General features: G+C 40.4%; 1 pseudogene; it reads left to right on the forward strand.

Moving 5' to 3' along the window:
* Positions 1-12,836: 12,836 nt before the first annotated feature.
* LOC100443094 (WD repeat-containing protein 89-like) lies at positions 12,837-13,959 on the forward strand (annotated as a pseudogene).
* The last annotated feature ends 4,809 nt before the right edge of the window (positions 13,960-18,768 follow it).

Genomic DNA, 18,768 nt, shown 5'->3' on the forward strand with positions numbered 1-18,768 from the left:
TTCCTCTGGCAGCCCTCCCTAAGGATCTCTGGAAGATGAAGTCAGAAATGGCTTCCCTGGAGACCGAGGGAGCCCACAGGGCTCTCCCCACGGCTACCTCAACCCCTGTATTTTGCACGGCTCTCTAAATTATCTCAGTTCCAGGTAAGGTCAATTCCTTCTCCTGTAATCTGGACCTTCAGTCTCCCCAGTGAGAGTGTGTGTTCAGGGGTGGATGATCCCCCTTTCGCACTTTGGGTACCCACAGTTTGGGGGCTGTCTCCTGGGGCCTGCAGGAGCAATCCACTTCTTTCAAAGGGTCTGCGGATTCTCTCGCTTTCCTGGTAAGTTCCTGCGGTAGTTCTTGGAGCAAAAGTTGACCAGTGTGAGTCTCCACACGCTGCGCTGTCTGTCCAGGTGGGAGCTGCAATTTACTCCTGCCTCCTATTGGCCATTTTCTTTGACCAGATGTAAACTTGTTTTGTCTTGCATAGTCCAGATAAATTGATCTTTCTAAACTTCCTATATTGATTTTTCTGTTCAAATAAACTAATAGTACTTCCATATAAATTTTTAGATTTAGAAAAATGTAAAATGTGTTCAACTAAATTGAATTAAAATTCTAACAAACTTTGTTATACCAATAGTAATGTTCTGTGGTATGTTATTTTACATATAATTTCCAAAGCCCTTAATAACCTTAAGACCTTGGATTTATATTGACTCAATTAACAATCTCTAAATACTCATTTCTTCTTATTTTTATATGCTATAGTGTAGCTACACCTTTGGGCCATGTTAACAGATGTTCAGCTTTGCCACTTTGCTGTATGTGTTGTAAGGGGTCCTCTTCTATGTGTTTGTGAACTTCTCTGGCTGTAGTGGACACGGAGGTGCCGGCCCAGGTGCCCCTTTGAGGAAGGACTTGCTGCCAGGGCCCTCATCAGCAGCACGGAGCCGTCTCACCTGAGACCCACATGGCCTGGGCCACACCTGCGACCGAGCCCCACCAGCCAGCCAGCCAGGACGTCTCACTGTCAGCTCCGGCCTGGGTGTCCCCCGCTGGGCTGGCCGAGGCTTTCTCTGGGCTGAATTGTGGCTTGACTTCTCCCTTTGCCCAAGTTTTGTGCCTTAAAAACCATCTGCACCCCTAGCTCCATCTCAGCAACTGCTTCCGGAGGCCCCCACCTTAGGGGTGACACTGTCTGCTAAAATGGCTTGTGTGACAACAGATGGTTCTCTATCCCCACCTCCCAGTTCTACCTGCAAATGGAAGTTGTTGGCTTGGGTTAACATTTATAACTAACATTAGTGACTGAGACTACACTAGGAGCAATAGTGGCAAAGAAATATGATCGTGCATTCAATGGGATGTGCTTTTGTTCATCAGGATAAAGAGATTCATTTGTCTAAAGTGTTTGTTTGCTCCAAAATGGGAAAGAGAGTAGTGAAAGATACAACTTGAATGAAAATAGAAAATTATGGAAGTTTTAAAGAAAGTAAACCTTATTTTCCTTGATTCCAAATATCTGCAAATAATGAGTCTGAAAAAAAAGCAATGAAATGTATTACAATTTGGACAAAATTTGTTCATACTTAATGGGTTTGTTCATAAGAAAAAATAAAAGCATATGAATCCTTTGCTGCCAAATATTACATTAATGCCAGACTAGAATTGGGTCTTGTCTCTGTTAAAATAACAGAAGTGGTCTTGGAGTATTTAGTCTAATATTCAAGAAGTGATAATAGGCCGGGTTTGAGAGCCTTTGGAAGTGGGATTGAGTGGATGCATGAGGGAAATCTGAGTTTCGCCACTGTTATTTTTTGTGTTTTCTTTGTGATCAGTATATGATGAAGCCTTTCTCCTTCTTCTGGATCTGTCTTTAACCTTTAGCTTAATAAACTATGCTTTTGCAAGCTGAAAAAAAAATTTTTTTAATATCTTACTTATCTCTTAGGATTCATAAATATTTTTATTGAGGTTCTTCGCTTTAATTGGCATTATTTGCAAAGATTCAATAAGAATCTGTCCTTTTTTTATCAAGATATAATTGGACAAATTGTGTGACCAAATTGTTTGGATTTTTATAGTGTTATATTTGAGAAAAACTTGTGTGTGATCAGGCATGATAAATGCCTCACGGAGGACCAAGGTGGAACTTCGGACAGGTATCCACGCCCCTAAGGCCCTCCCTCTGCCCAGAGCAGGCTGAGGGCCCACATGTGCATGGGAAACAGCGGGGACATGGGGAATGTTTAGCCTTTGGAGGGGAGGCGTGGGGCAGGCTCAGCAAATGTCTTCAAAGAGGTAAGGCTGGAGGAACCCTTCCTGGCGTTCTCTGTCGTTGCATATGGTCCATACCCTGAGGTGGCTCCTTTCCCTTCAGTGTTCCCCACCGGACACATCTGGGCGGTCCAATTTTCTGTTCCTTTGAATTGGGCTCCTCTCCTGCAGACCCTCTGTCTGCCATTTGTGCTGGGACTCCCAGAGTGCCAGCTTCCCCACGGGGCAAACAGGATCAGCCACTTGCCTCAGAAAAACCCTTTCTCATACTCAGGAGGCTGAGGCAGGAGGATCGCTTGGGCCCAGGAGTTCAAGGCTGCAGTGAGGTGTGATTGCACTGCCGCACTCCAGTCTGGGCCACAGAGCCAGCTTGACGTGGCCTCCCGGCCTTTCCTCTCTCCTGCTGGACTCTGACACTTCCGTTCCCACAAGGCATGGGGTTTCGCACACTTTTAGGCCTCAGGGCTTGTAGTGTCCACACCTGGTGTGCCCCTTCCTTGGCACAGACGTTTCCAACTCCCTCACCAGGCTGCTGCTGTGGAAGGGGCTTTGTGACCCCACGGCCTCCGTGGCTGTGCTTTTACCCCGTCCAACTTATAACCACGGTGTGTGGCTCAGTCCCTGCCTTGATTGTCTTCTCATTTTGGCATCCAGCAAAGAGCACAACCTATGGAAAATGCTCACAACTGTGCTAAAAAACAAACAAATCAAATGTGGTCTAAGTCTGTCATTTTGCAACCGGAAAAAAGAAGTTGTTAAGAAGTAGTGTGACTTGCCTGAGATCCTACAACCAGTTAGTGGCAAAGCTGGGACGAAATCCTACCTCTCTCTGGGCCACTCCTACCTGCCTTCTCTTAACACCCGCAATTCCTGGTGGCTGTGGGGACCAAGCTGGAGCTGAGGACCTCGGCTCCAGGCAGGTGCACGGGGTCTGTGTGTGGGAGAAAGCTACTTAAATAGCAGTGATGCCAGGGCACAAAGCCTGACAGGTGGGGGACCTAGGTCCCGCCCTCAGCCCTCCCCACTGCCTCCACCTCCTGGGATGTGTGATCTAGGCAGAGCCTTCAGCGCTGCAAGGCACAGGATGGTGCTGGCTGTCTGGGGGGTAGGAGGAAGAGGTGGAGGCGGAGAAGAGGATGGTGATGATAGATAATAGCTATTACCCAACATAAAAAATGCTTGCCTTCCAAAAGTGGGTCTCTCACTCCTGGGACTATTTGACCAAAGGCCAAGACCCCCGTGGGACGCAGGGAGGGGATTATTTCCCTAGGTAGAGATCTGGGCCACGTGGACTCTGCACCCCCTTCAAAGCCAGGGTTCCCGCTATGACTGGACAGACAGACCTGAGTACACTGCCATGGGGAGGCTGCTTGGAGCTGAGAGGGTCAGGCTCCAAGGCAAGGCTGACTTCACATCCCGCTGCATGGTTCCACAAAGGGGTCCCAAGGAGCCCGTGCTCACAAGGCTTCGAGGTCATCTCAGCTCTTACAGAACAGCCGCACATCCCCCGGACACCCAAGATCAATTCTTGAGACGTTTTATGGCTCAGTGGATTTGAGCCAGCAGGCAGCTCACTCTCTCTGTGATTCCCCATGCGCCATGTGCTAACGGTGACATGCTGACTCCAGGGCTCCAGGTTGCCTCTGGCAACCAGCACCACGCAGAGGGTCTCCCTATGAATGACAACACTGAAGGGACAGTGCCTCCCAACAAACGGAACACACACAAACATGAGATTCAAACCCCTCGTCTCGACAGGCTAAGCCCTGTCCTCATTGGTGGCTAGAATGGGGTGGTGATACCCTGAGGACAGAATGGGTGGCTCCAGTAGCTTGGAGTCCAATCACTGCTGTTCCCTGCCGCTAACCAGCTCTGGCACCCTGCATTCTCCTCGGGAGGTGCTTTTGTACACAGACCAAGAAACAGTCGGTCTAGGGGGCAGGCCAGCCATCAAGGGGGAGAGAAAAGAGGCCTAGAGGAAGGATGTAGAGACCTGGGATCTGGTACTGGATATGCCCCCACCTCCTGTGCAACTGGAGCAGGTCACTTAATCAGACCTTCAGCTTCCTTATCTGGGAAGTGGGGAATCTCATCTCACTTTGCAAGATTATTCAAGTCAAATTATCATCTCCTTAGCCAATACTATAAGCAATGCACACTTGTTTAAGGATTTACTGCCTGGTAAGCAGCCCTTTTACTTTTTTCTCTGAGAGGATTTTAGTCCTTTAGTCATTGAAAGAGCCAACCCTGGATTACCCTTGCCAAAATAAATCACTTCCTACTCAAAAACACATCTCACTTCACACCACTGAACTGGACACTTAAAAATGGTTAGAATGGGCCGGGCGCGGTGGCTCACGCCTGTAATCCCAGCACTTTGGGAGGCCGAGACAGGCGGATCACGAGGTCAGGAGATCGAGACCATCCTGGCTAACACGGTCAAACCCCGTCTCTACTAAAAATACAAAAATTAGCCGGGCGCGGTGGCGGGCGCCTGTAGTCCCAGCTACTCGAGAGGCTGAGGCAGGAGAATGGCGTGAACCCGGGAGGCGGAGTTTGCAGTGAGCCGAGATCGCGCCACTGCACGCCAGCCTGGGCAACAGAGCGAGACTCCGTATCAAAAAAAAACCAAAAAAACAAATGGTTAGAATGGCAAATGTATGAGGTGCATATTTTACCACCCCTGCCACACACACACATCACTTCCTATTCCCGCATCCCGCCCTGGAATATTCCTCCCTCTCCTGCACTGTTGGAGTCCCCCCGGCAGCTGGCTCAAGCCCCGCCCTCCGATGGTGCCTCCCCGGCCTGCATCAGGCCACAGGCCCTTCCTTCGTCCCCACATCGGGACACCTCTCACCCAGTGACTGCAACAACTGGGGACCCTTTGCATCCCCAAGAGTGCTACCGCCAGAATGCATAGACTGGGACCCCTAGAACACTGGTCAGCGGCACTTCATGCAAGAGAGACACTCAGTGTATGTTTGGCAACTGGCCGATTTCTCTGTTCACAGTGAAGGAAGGGCGTGAGGCTCAGGCCTGCGAAGGACATGACTCCTTAGAAGTAGTGGTCCTCTAGCTCTTCACCATGTGAATTTTATTCACTGCTTCCCTGTGACGCTCATATTTGTTTTCTGTTGCTGTCATATAAGTCACCACAAGGAAGTGGCGTCACCAACATAGTGGAATAAGACGCCTCAAGTGTCATTCCTCCCAAGACACTGACTTAACAATATATGGTCCAAAAAGTCTGTATGAGAACTCCAGAAACCATTTAAGAAGTTGCAGCATCCCAGGCAAACCCAAAGCCAGAACAGTCACTTTGAAAAAGGTAAGAAAAGCCATTTTATCTCAACTCCAAAAGCCATTCCTCAAAGCAGCACAATCAGCAGAAAGCACCCCGTTCACAGCTTCTCCCTCAAGGGAAAAAGAGAAGACTGGAGCATGTGTCCAACAGTCCAACTTTTCAGGGGCTGCCCGAGGCAACGGTTTTTGTCTCACTTGAATTGGATCACCGATGGAGCTGATACACTTTGGATATCCTGGGAGCCACACAGAACAAAAGAGCTCAGTGGCTTCTTGCCGCTCCAAAGAACCTGCAATGCTTCGTACAGACACCAGAGGGAGCAAGAGATTAAAAGCTCCAGAAAAAGAAACCAGAAAACCCCTCTAACTGGGAAATGACATGCACACGCCCAGAGAGAACACATCCCAAAGGTTTGAGAGGCCTCTGGAATCTCCAACCCAGATGATTCGTGAAAGTTTTCCCTTTATGAAGTTAGTCCTAAAAGACTGCAATAGGTGGCTGGTTTTCCAAATGCACAAATCACAGCATAAAATAATAAGACCCATGGAGAAGCAAGAAAACATGGTTGAAGCAAAGGAAAAAAATAAATCTCCAGAAACTGACTCTAAATGAATAGAGGTCTATGAATTACCTCAAAAATAATTTCAAATATTTCTCTTAAAGAAACTCAATGTACTACAAGAGAACACAGATTTACAACTAAATTAAATCAGGAAAACAATGCAAGAACAAAATGAGGTTATCAACAAAGAGATAAAAACTGCAAAAAAAAGAGAGAGAGAGAGAGAACTAAACATAAATTCTGGAGCTGATGAATCCAATAAGTGAATTGAAAAATTCACTACAGGGGCCAGGCACAGTGCCTCAAACATATAATCCCAGCACTTTGGGAGGCCAAAGCAGGCAGATCACTTGAGGTCAGGAGTTCAAGACCTGACTGGGCAACATGTTGAAGCCCCATCTCTACCAAAAACATACAAAAATTAGCTGGGCATGGTGACATGTGCCTGGAGTCCCAGCTACTTGGGAAGCTGAGGTGGGAGGATTGTTTGAGCCCAGCAGGTGGAGGTTGCAGTGAGCTGAGATCATGCCACTTCAGTCCATCCTGAGTGATAGAGCCAGACACTGTCTCAAAAAAAAAAAAAGAAAGAAAGAAAGAAAAAGAAAAGTTCACTACAGGGATTCAACAGCAGACTTGATCAAGCAAACAAACAACAAAAGAATAAGCAAACTTGAAGACAGGTTTTTTGAAATTATTAAAGTAGAGAAATGAAAGGAAAAAGAACGATGAAAAGTAAAGAAAGCCTAAAGGAATGATACAACACCATCAAGCCATATGAAAGTCCCAGGCAGAGATAAGAGAGAGAAAGGGGCAGAGAGCTTATTTGGAAAAACAATGGCTGAAAACTTTCCAAATCTGAGGAAGGAAACAGATATTCAAATTCAAGAAGTTCACAGGACTCCAACTTGGATGAACATAAACAGGTCCAAACAGGTCAGAAGTCAAGAACAAAGAAAATTTTGAAAGCACCAAGAAAAAGTGACTTGTCATATACAAGGGAGCTTCCTTGAGACTATCAGTAATTTCTAAGGAGAAACATTATAGGCCAGAAGGTAGTAGAACGATCTATTTAGAGTGCTAAAAGAAAAAAAACTGCCAACCAAGAATACTACAGCCAGTAAAATTGTCTTCAGACTTGAAGGCAAGAACTTCCTGTTTCAAAATGGCAGTGTAGAAGCAAGCTGGTTTCACTCCCCCCAACCCCCTGCCCCAGAAAACTGAAAAAATATATCTATACAGCACTGAGATTCTCACCAGCAATATCTCAGAACTCAAAAATGAAGATGAGATAGTTCCCAGGGCCACAGATAAATAAAGAAACTCTGAGCAGACAGAAAGAGAACTGGACTTCCACATTTGTGATGCCCCTCCCCTCATTCTGCCTACCACCAAGCACGTGGAAATATTTTCCCCCAATTCACAGTTTCTACACTGGAAAAAGTGAGATCAAGGTGGACAACCAGGTCCCCCACCATCTTGGATTCTCTGGCACATTTGACCCTGCCTTAGCCCGTGGAAAGCATTATGAGTGCCTGAAGGGAGAAATATCCTTGGGGACAGGCAGAGAGAAAATGGGCAGGCAGGACAACCATCCCCAGCCTTGGAAACTCTGCTCTGTAACTTGGCTAAAGAAGACACCAAATCAGAGAGGCTGTTCAGCAGCACCACATGTAAAAGATTGATTTCACAGGTCTCCTGGGCATAAACCCTTTGCCAGCCTTCCGATACTGCTGGAATATCCTCTTTGGGGCCTCCCACATTCAAGAAGGGCAGCATTCATATCATTTATTACAGCTTGGTGAACCTGGATTTAAGGTACCACCTACAGCTGTAAAGGAGCCAGGCAACCTAGTGGTAAAGAAGCTCTACAGAAACATACCCCATACAAGCCAGACAAAGAAGACTTAAATAACTAATCCCTCAATGCAAAGATGTAGACTACATCCACAAGAAACAACTGTGAACAGGGAACCATGACCTCCCCAAATAGAAAAAGCAAGGAACCAGTGACTGACCCTAATAAGATGGCTATATGTGAGCTCTCAGAATCCAAAACTGCAGGGTTTTTTTGTTTGTTTGTTTTTAGAGACAGAGCCCAGGCTTGGATGCAGTGTCATGATCTTAGTTCACTGCAACCTCAAACTCTTGGACTCAAACAATCCTTTCAAGTAGCTAGGACTACAGGTGTATGCCACCATACCTGGCTGATTTCTTTTTTAATTATGTTTTCTGTAAAAATGGGGTCTCACTATGTTGGCCAGCCTGGTCTCAAACTCCTGGCCTCAAGTAGGTCTCCTACCTCAGCTCCTCAAAGCACTGGGATTATAGGTGTGAGCCATCATGCTCAGCCCAAAACTGCATTTTTAAGGAAACTCAATGATCTTCATGATAACACAGAAAAGCAATTGAGAAATTTAACAAAAAGATTGAAATAATTAAAAAGATCACACATAACTCTTAGAACTGAGAGATACATGTGCTGAACTGAAAAAGTTATTAGAGGCTCTCAACAGCAGAATGGATGAAGCACGGGAAAGAACCAATGAGGTTGAAGACAGCCTGTTTGAAAATACATAGTATGAGGAGAAAAGAGAAAAAAAGAGTGAAAAGGAACAAAGATTACCTATAAGATATAGAAAATTACTTCAAAAAAACAAACTTAAGAATAATTGGTGTTCAAGAGGGAATTGAACAAGAGTAAGGGGGGGTAGAAAGCATATTCAAAAAGAAAAATAGAAAACTTTCCAAAACCTAAGAAAGATATAAATAACCAGGTACAAGAAGGTAAGAGATCACCAGATTTGATCCAAATAAGACAAACTCTGAAAGGTCAAGAACAAAGAGAAGGTCCTAAAACCAGCAAGAGAAAAGAAGCAAATCACACATAAAGGAGCTACAATTTGTCCAGCAACAGATTTCTCAATGGAAACCATAAAAGCCAACAGAGAGTGAGACCACATTTTCAAAGTGATGAAAGAAAAAAAAAACCCTGCCATTCAACAATACTGTACCCAGCAAAGTTATCCTTCAAATATGAAGAAGAGATAGTCTTTTTCAGACAGACAAAACTGAGAGTTCACCACAACACCCATCTTACAAGAAATGCTAAAGATAGACCATTAATCTGAAAAAAAAAACACTAAAATGCCAAAAGGAAAAAATAAAAAATGAAAAACATTTGAAAGTATAAAGCCTACAGGTAAAATTAGGTATTCAGCTCAGACAAACCCAGTATACCCTAATATTGCAATTGTTTTGTGCAATCCACTCATAGCTCTAGCATGAAGTCCAAAAGACAAATATATCAAAAACAATAATAGTTATAGCAGCTTGTTAAGAAATAGGTAATGTAAAAGTATGTAAATTGAGACAACTAAAAGTTAAAATGTGGGGGTATGGAGTTAAAGTGCAGAATTATTTTGTATTTTTCTTTGTGATCTAAGGTAAGTTGTCATCTCTTTAAAATAACTTATAAGATGCTTTTTGTGAGCTTCATGGTAGCCATAATCCACAACCTGTATAGATTTCCTAAAAATAAGCAGGAACAAATTAAAACATGCTACAAGACAAAATAAGTTAACAACAAAAGAAGGCAGTAGAAAGGAAGAAAAGGAGAAAGGATGTACAAGACAACCAGAAAACAAGCAACAAAATGACAGTAGTAAGTCTTCACTTATGATGAATAACACTGAATATAAATGGACTCAGTCCTCTTAGATAAAAGGCATAAAATGGCTGAATGAATACAGAAACAAGACCCAAATATATGCTGCCTACAAGAAACCACCTTCACCTATAAAGACACACATAGATTGACGGTGAGGGGGTAGAAAAAGATATTTCATGGGACTGGAAACTAAAAAAGAGCAGGTGTAGTTATATTTATCTCAGACTGCAAATCAAAGACTGTAAAAAGATACAAAGAAGGTCACTATTTAATGATAGAGTAAATTCAGCAAGAGAATATAACAATTACAAATATGTATGCACCCAATACCAGAGCACCCAAGTATATAAAGCAAACATTGACAGATCTAAATGGAGAGATAGAATGAAATATAATAGTAGGGGACTTTAACACCCTACCCGTTAATGGACAGATCATCCAGACAGAAAGCCAAAAAACAAAATGTTAAACTATACCAAAGACTTACTAGGCCTAACTGACATTTACAGAACATTTCACCCAATTATTGCAGAATACACATTCTTTTCATCAGCACATGGGAATAATCTCCAAAATAAATCACATCTTAGGCCACAAAACAAGTCTAAACAAATTCAAAAATGCAGAAATCATATCAAGTATGTGTTTCTGACCATGATGGAATAACAGTAGAAATCAATAATAAGAGGAACCTCAGAAACTTCACAAGCTCATGGAAATTAAACAGTGTGCTCCTGAATGATCAATGGGTTAATGAAGAAATTTAAAAGGAAATTTAAAAATTTCTTGAAACAAATGAAAATGGAAATACTACATACCACAATCTATGGGATATGGCAGAAGCAGTAGTAAGAGGGAAGTTTATAGCAATAAATGGCTATATCAAAAATGTAGAAAGGGACTTCGAATAAACAACCTAAAATACACCTCAAGGAATTAGAAAAGCAAGAACAAACCAAACCCAAAATTAGTAGAAGAAAAGAAATAATAAAGATCAGAGCAAAAATAAATAAAATTGAGACAAAAAAATACAGAAATCAACAAAATGAAAAGTTGGTTTTTTTGAAAAGATAAACAAAATTGACAAACCTTTAGCTAGACTAAAAGAAAATGAAAGAAGACCCAAATAGATAAAATTAGAAACAAAAAAGGAAACATAACAACTAGGCCACAGAAATACAAAGAATCATTGGAGAATATTGTGAATAACCATATGCCAACAAATTGGAAGGCACAGAAGAAATGGATACATTCCTGGACACATTCACCCCATCAAGATTGAACCACGAAGAAATAGAAAACTTCAACAAACTGATAATGAGTAACAAAATTGAAGCCATAATAAAAAGTTTTCTGTAAAAAAAAGAAAGAAAGTGGCCGGGCGTGGTGGCTTATGCCTGTAATCTCACCACTTTGGGAGGCCAAGGCAGGTGGATCATGAGGTCAGGAGATCAAGACCATCCTGGCTAACACGATGAAACCCAGTCTCTACTAAAAAAAATACAAAAAAAAAAATTAGCTGGGTGTGGTGGTGGGCACCTGTAGTCCCAGCTACTCAGGAGGCTGAGGCAGGACAATGGCGTGAACTCAGGAGGCGGAGTTTGCAGTGAGCCAAGATCACGCCACTGCACTCCAGCCTGGGCGACACAGCAAGACTCAAAAAAAAAGAAAGAAAGAAAGAAAGCCCAGGACATAATGGCTTCACTGTTGAATTCTACCAAATGTTTTACAAAGAACTAGAACCAATTCTACTCAAACCCCTAAAAAAAAATTGAAGTAGAGAGAATACTTCCAAACTTGTTCTATGAAGCCAGCATTACCCTGATACCAAAACCAGACAAAGACACAACAAAAAAAGAAAACTGTAGGTCAGTATCACTGATTGAACATAGAGGCAAAAATCTTCAACGAAATACTAGCAAATTGAATTTAACAACACATTAAAATGATTATTCACCATGGTCAAATGGGATCTATCCCAGAGATGCAAAGATGGTTTAACATATGCAAATCAATAAATATGATACATCACATTAACAGAACCAAGAACAAAAACTGTATGATCATCTCAACACATCCAGAAAAAGCATTCAATAAAACTCAGCATCCCTTTATGATAAAACCCATCATCAAACTGAGTATAAAAGGAACATACCTCAAAATAATATAGGCTATATATAACAGTTCCACAGCTTATATGGTACTGAATAGGGAAAAATTGAAGGCCCTTCCTCTAACATATGGAACAAGTCAAAAAACATCTACTTTCAATCCTTTCTTTTTTTGAAACAGAGTCTCAGTCTGTCACCCAGGCTGGAGTGTAGTGGTATGATCTTAGCTCACGGCAACCTCCACCTCCTGGGTTCAAGTGATTCTCATGCCTCAGCCTCCCAAGTAGCTGGGATTACAGGCATGCATCACTGTATCTGACTAATTTTTATATTTTTAGTAGAGATGGGGTTTCACCATGTTGCCCAGGCTGGTCTTGAACTCCTGACTTCAAGCAATCTGTCCACCTCGGCCTCCCAGGGTGCTGGGATTACAGGTGTGAGCCTCTGCACCTGGCTACTTACACCATTTTTATTCAACATAATACTGTAAGTCCTGGCCAGAGCAATTAGGCAAGGGAAAGAAATAAAGGACATCAAAATTGGAAATAAATAAGTCAAATTAGCATTTTTCACAGATGACATGATCTTACACTTAGGAAAATCTAAAGACTCCAACAAAAAACTGTTAGAACTGATAAACAAATTCAGAAAAGTTGCAGGATACAAAATCAACATACGAAAATCAGTAGCAGTTACATATGCCAAAAGTAAACAATCTGAAAAAGAAATCAAGAAAGAAATCTGGGAGCCTGCATTTTCTCCAGTACTCATTGGGGGCCACCTGCTGAGGTATTTGGCTGTTATAAATAAAATTGTGATGAACACGTGTACGAGTGTTTGTGTGGACACAAGTTGTTATTTCTCTTGAGTAAATACCTAAAAGTGGGATTGCTGGAGTTTTACTACCCTTGGATGCTACTGTTGATATGGAAAAGACTGAGGAACAGTTTACTAACCTGCACATTGTTAAACGTTCCTCAGGAACCAAAGAGTACACTTACCTCCTTGGCACAGACATATCAAAGACTGTGCAAGCAGGAAAAGAAAACTTGGTTGCTGTTTTATATTCTCATGGATCAATCAGAATATATGATAGAGAAAGATTAAATGTACTCTGAGAATTTAGTGGATATCCCGGACTTCTTAATGGAGTCAAATTTGTGAATTCCTGTGACAGTGTATATCCAGGATACACTGATGGCACTGTAAAATGTTGGGAAGCTCGAGTAGCCAGTGAAAAACCTGTCCAGCTCGTCAAGGATTACCCTTCCAATATTTTTATCCATTTTGATATTAACTGTAATGATCATATTATTTGTGCTGGTACAGAAAAGTTGATGATGATGCATGGCTGGTGTTTTGGGATGCAAGAATGAATTCTCACGATTTATCTACAACTAAAGACCCGATTGGTGCATATTCAGAGACACATAGCAATGATGTCACTCAAGTACATTTCCATCCCAGCAATCCCAACATGATAATCTCAGGTTCACCTGATGGCCTGGTAAATGTATTTGATATTAATGTTGATAATGAAGAGGGTGCACTGGTTACAACCTGTAACTCAATTTCATCAGTCAGCTGTATCAGTTGGTCTGGGAAAGGTTACAAACAGATTTACTGCATGACACATGATGAAAGATTTTACTGGTGGGATCTTAATCATCTGGATGCTGATCAACCAATTACATGTTTGAACATCCAGGATGTCGGAGAAATGGTTAACGTGAAAGGAGATATTTTAGACTATTTGATTGGTGGCCTATATCATGAAAAGATGGAAACATTGCTTGTTGATGAACATTAGGATTGGCCCATGTGACTAGCCTTCAGGGAGGGCATACGGCTACAGTTCGTTCTTTCTGTTGGAATGTGCAGGATGATTCTTTGTTGACTGGAGGAGAAGATGCACAGTTATACTTTGGAAACCTGGAGCTATAGAGAAGACCTTTATAAAGAAAGAGCATGAAAATAGCATCCTTTGCGCACCAACAAGTACAAGTTAATAGTAATGATTCTTATAAAAGAAAGAAAAAGCAGTGTTAATACACTGGCACTTTGTTCGGTAGGTTTCATAGTTTCAAGTGATCATTCTTGTTTACTACCAATGGTAGACATGTTTAAAACTTTACGTAAAAACAAGCCAGTTAGCAAACAATGCTTGAAAAATGTCGAGAATGGTTCAATGCAGGTCTTCACATATTCTAAAAAATTTTAAATCTACTAATTAAGTGTAAAATCAGTACATTGAAAGTAAAATTTCTAATTTTAAAAATACATCTGTTAAGTTACTAAATGTTGGGTTTAAAGAAATGGCACTGATAAGGACTTTTTAGAAGCAGATACCTGGTAAAATTTAATAAAACAGGTGGTTGGCTGCATTTTTAAGCCCAATTTTTTATATTTTAAATTATCTTCATTGTGTGTGAAACCAAATCAGACAATATTCTTCATTTGAGGAGCATCTATATGCTTAACACACCTAATGTATTATGTTTGAGTATTTAAGGGTAAGTATTTTAATGACTCTAAATAGAATTAAACCTTTTCAGAAATAAAATGATAGGCATCTATCTAAAATGAGAAAAATATATTTAGTAAATATTTGCACCCTTAATATTGTTAGTAAGCAGTAAACAGGTGTTTTGCTGATGAAAAGGAAGTTATCTTGCTAAATTGAGACTCAAAGTGAAATATAAAAATGAAAATATTTGTAATAGGACTTGACTTGGAGAAATCCCTATTCTTCCTGTTGTCCAAAGCATGACTCTGAAGATAACCTGGACTACTCTCTTCCCTCTTCTCCTAACCAGTTATTCACCAAGTCCTATGCCATTTCACCTCCTAACATCTGTCAGCTACCCTTTTGCTTTTACCTCACCACTATTACCTTAGAGAAGGCTTTCATTATTTCCCACCTAGATTACAGACTCCATCTCTAATCTGCTTCAGTTTATCCTTGCTACTTCCAGGCTAACCATAAAAAATAGACCTGGTGGAGGTGGGGAAGTGGAGGGGAAGAAACAAAACCATCCGATGATGCCTCATCCTGCTCAAATTCTTCGTACATTGATGTTTTGATGGAGCACTACGTAAACATTAAAAAATTATGTTTTTCAGAATCTTTAAAATATAAGTCAGTGCTATGTAGTAAATGGAAAAACTAGTTTGAAATATTTCCTTGAGGAATTACATTCATAAAACAATTACATTCACAAAACATAAAACAGTATCAAAACAATAGGGCTTTTTTATATTAAAAATATTGAAAATTCAAAAGTAATTAACAGTGTTGGAAGATGTAGGTGACAAAATATTCCTAAAAGCAGAACTCAAAGTGACAGAAAGTGAGAGAAAAGATGAAAGCCACAGAATATAAATAGATGGGCCTAAAACCAGACTGACAGTTTTAGAAAGTGAAAAAAAAAAAAAAAGATAAAAGAAATGGGAGCAGTGGGTTATTAGAAATAACATAAGTGGCTGATATGGTTTGTCTGTGTCTCCACCCAAATCTCATCTTTAATTGGAATCCACATAATCCCCACCTGTCTACGGAGAGACCAGCTGGGAGGTGATTGGATCATGAGGGCACTTCCCCCATGCTGTTCTCATGATAGTGAGTGAGTTCTCACGAGATCTGATGGCTTTATAAAGGGCTCTTCCCCCTTTGCTCCTCACTCTTTCTACTTCCTGCCACCTGGTAAAGAAGGTGCCTTGCTTCCCCTTTGCTTTCCCCCATCATTGTAAGTTTCGTGAGGCCTTCCCAGCCATGCTGAACTGTGATAATTAAACAATTAAACCTCTTTCCTTTATAAATTAAAAAAAGAAAGAAATCTCATTTACAATAGCTACAAAGAATATAAAATACCTAGAAATCAATTTAACCAAAGAAGCAAAAGATCTATACATGGAAAACTATTAAAAAAACTGATGAGAGATTGAAGAGGACTCAAAAAATTGAAAAATATTCCATGTTCATGAATTGGAAGAACATTACTAAAATGACAATACTATCCGAAGCCATTTACAGATTCAGTGTGAACCCTATCAGTGATATTCTTCATACAAATAGAAAAAAAATTCTAAAGTGTATATGGAACCAAAAAAGGCCCTGAATCTCCAAAGCAATCCTGATCAAAAAGAGCAAAGCAGGAGGCATCACACTACCTGACTCCAGAGTAAATAGACAATCTATAGAATAGGACAAAATATTTGCGATCTATGCATCTGACAAGGGTCTAATATCCAGCATCTACAAATAGCTTAAACAAATTTACAAGAAAAAAACATTAAAAAATGGGCAAAGTACATGAACAGACACTTTTCAAAAGAAGACATACATGCAGCCGACAAGCATATGAAAAAAAAGTTCAATATCATTGATCGTTAGAGAAATGCAAATCAAAACCACAATGAGATACCATCTTACACCAGTCAGAATGGCTATTATTAAAAAGTCAAAAAATTACAGGTGCTGATGAGGATGTGGAAAAAGGGAATGCTTATACACTGTTGGTGGGAGTGTAAATCAGTGCAACCATTGTGGAAAGCAGTATGGTGATGCCTCAAAGAGCTGAAAACAGAACTACCATTTAACCCAGCAATCTCACTACTGGGTATATACCCAAAAGAATATAAATTGTTCTGTCATAAAGTCACGTGCATGCATATGTTCATTGCAGCACTATTCAAAATAGCTAAGACATGGAATCAACTTATACGCCCATCAATGCTAGACTGGATAAAGAAAATGTGGTATATATACACCATGGAATACTATGTAGCCATAAAAAGGAATGAGATCATGTTCTTTGCAGGACCATGAATGGAAGTGGAGGACATTATCCTTAGCAAACTAATGCAGGAACAGAAAACCAAATACCGTATGTTCTCCCTTATAAGTGGGAGCTAAGTGATGAGAACACTTGGACACAAAGAGGGGAACAACAGACACTGGGGCCTACCTGAAGGTGGATGGTGGGAGAAGAGAGAGGAGTCAAATAAGTAACTAAGTACTGGGGTCATTAAATAATCTGTACAACAAACCCCCATGACATGAGTTTATGCATATAACAAACCTGCACATGTACTGCTGAACCTAAAATAAAAGTTTACGATAGAACATGGGCAAAAGATCTGAATAGACATTTCTCAAAAGAAGACATACAAATGGCAAATGGGTATATGAAAAAATGCTCGACATCACAAATTATCAGAGAAATGCAAATCAAAACTACAGATCTCACCCCAGTTAAAATGGCTTTTATCAAACAGACAGGCAATAACAGATGTTGGTATGTGGAGAAAGGGCAACTTTTGTACACTATTGATGGGAAAGTAAATTAGTATAGCCACTATTGAGAATGGTATTGAAGTTCCTCAAAAACTACAAATAGAACTACTATATGCTCCAGCAATTCCACTACTGGGTATATGTCCAAAAGAAAGAAAATAAGATACTGAAAAGATATCTGCACTCTCATGTTAATTGCAGCATTAGTCACAACAGCCAAAATATGGAATCAACCTAAAGGCTCATCACTAAATGGATTAATAAAGAAAATGCGTTGTATATCTTATTATATTTCATATAGTATTTATATTGTATTTTTATAAAATAAAAAGAATAAAATATTGTCATTTGCAGCAACATGGATAGAACTGGAGGTCATTATATTAAGTGAATAAGTAAGAAAGAAAAGAAAGAACTTTAACAACACCGTAGACCAACTGAGCCTAACAGACACGTACAAAACACCCCACCCAACAACAGCAGAATACACATTCTTCTCAAATATACACAGATGTACACAGATCACAGGTTATGCCACAAAAGAAATTCTTAACAAATTTAAGAAGATCAAAATCATACAAAGCATCTTTCTAAACCACAATGGAATGAAACTAGAAACCATTAGTAGTAGGACAAGGAGAAAATTCCCAAATACGTGGAAATTAAACAACACACTCTGAACAACCAATGGGTCAAAGAAGAAACACAAAGGAAATTACAAAATGTCTTGAGAAAAATGACAATAAAAACACAACATAACAAAAGTTATGAGAGTAACAAAAGCAGTACTAAGGAAAAAGTTTATAGCACAGAACACGTACATTAAGAAATAACAAAGATCTCAAATCAACAACCTAACTTTACACTTCAAAAAATTAGAAAAACAAAAACAAACTAAAAACAAACTTAGCAGGGGGAAGAATATCATAAGCAGAAAGTGAAGAACAGCCAGGATGTGCAGAGATCACATGGAGAGAGAGGAAGCAAGAAGGCAAAGGGGGGTGGTACCAGGCTCTAGTTAACAAACAGCTCCCACAGGAACTAATAGAGCAAGAACTCATTATCGCAAAAATGACACCAAGCCATTCATGAAGGATCTGCCCCCATCACCTAAACACTTTTCACTAGGCCCCACCTCTCAACATTGCCACATTGGGGGTTAAATTTCAACATGATATTTGACGGGAACAAACAAACCAGATCCAAACCATAGCAGTGCAGCTGCTATGGAAAAAAGTATGGAGATTCCTCAAACAATTAAAAACGGAATTAACATACAATCCTTGAACCTTGAGGATACTACACTAAGTGAAATAAGCCAGTCACAAAAAGAAAAATGCTAAATGTTAGTTTCATTTCTTTTGTTTTTATTTTTGTGGATTGCTTTTAAATTTTTTATTTAATATTGATTTATAATTATTATGTAAAATGTTTACATGGTTCTAAAATCAAATCTAAAACAAAGGAATCTAAATCAACAACAAAGGAAGGTACATTCCGATTAGTCTAACTTACATCTGTTGTTTCCAATACCCTGTTCCCTCCCTCATCCTATAAATAAC

The sequence above is a fragment of the Pongo abelii genome, chromosome 17 (assembly GCF_028885655.2).
Source record: "Pongo abelii isolate AG06213 chromosome 17, NHGRI_mPonAbe1-v2.0_pri, whole genome shotgun sequence".
In the NCBI taxonomy this organism is placed as follows: domain Eukaryota; kingdom Metazoa; phylum Chordata; class Mammalia; order Primates; family Hominidae; genus Pongo; species Pongo abelii.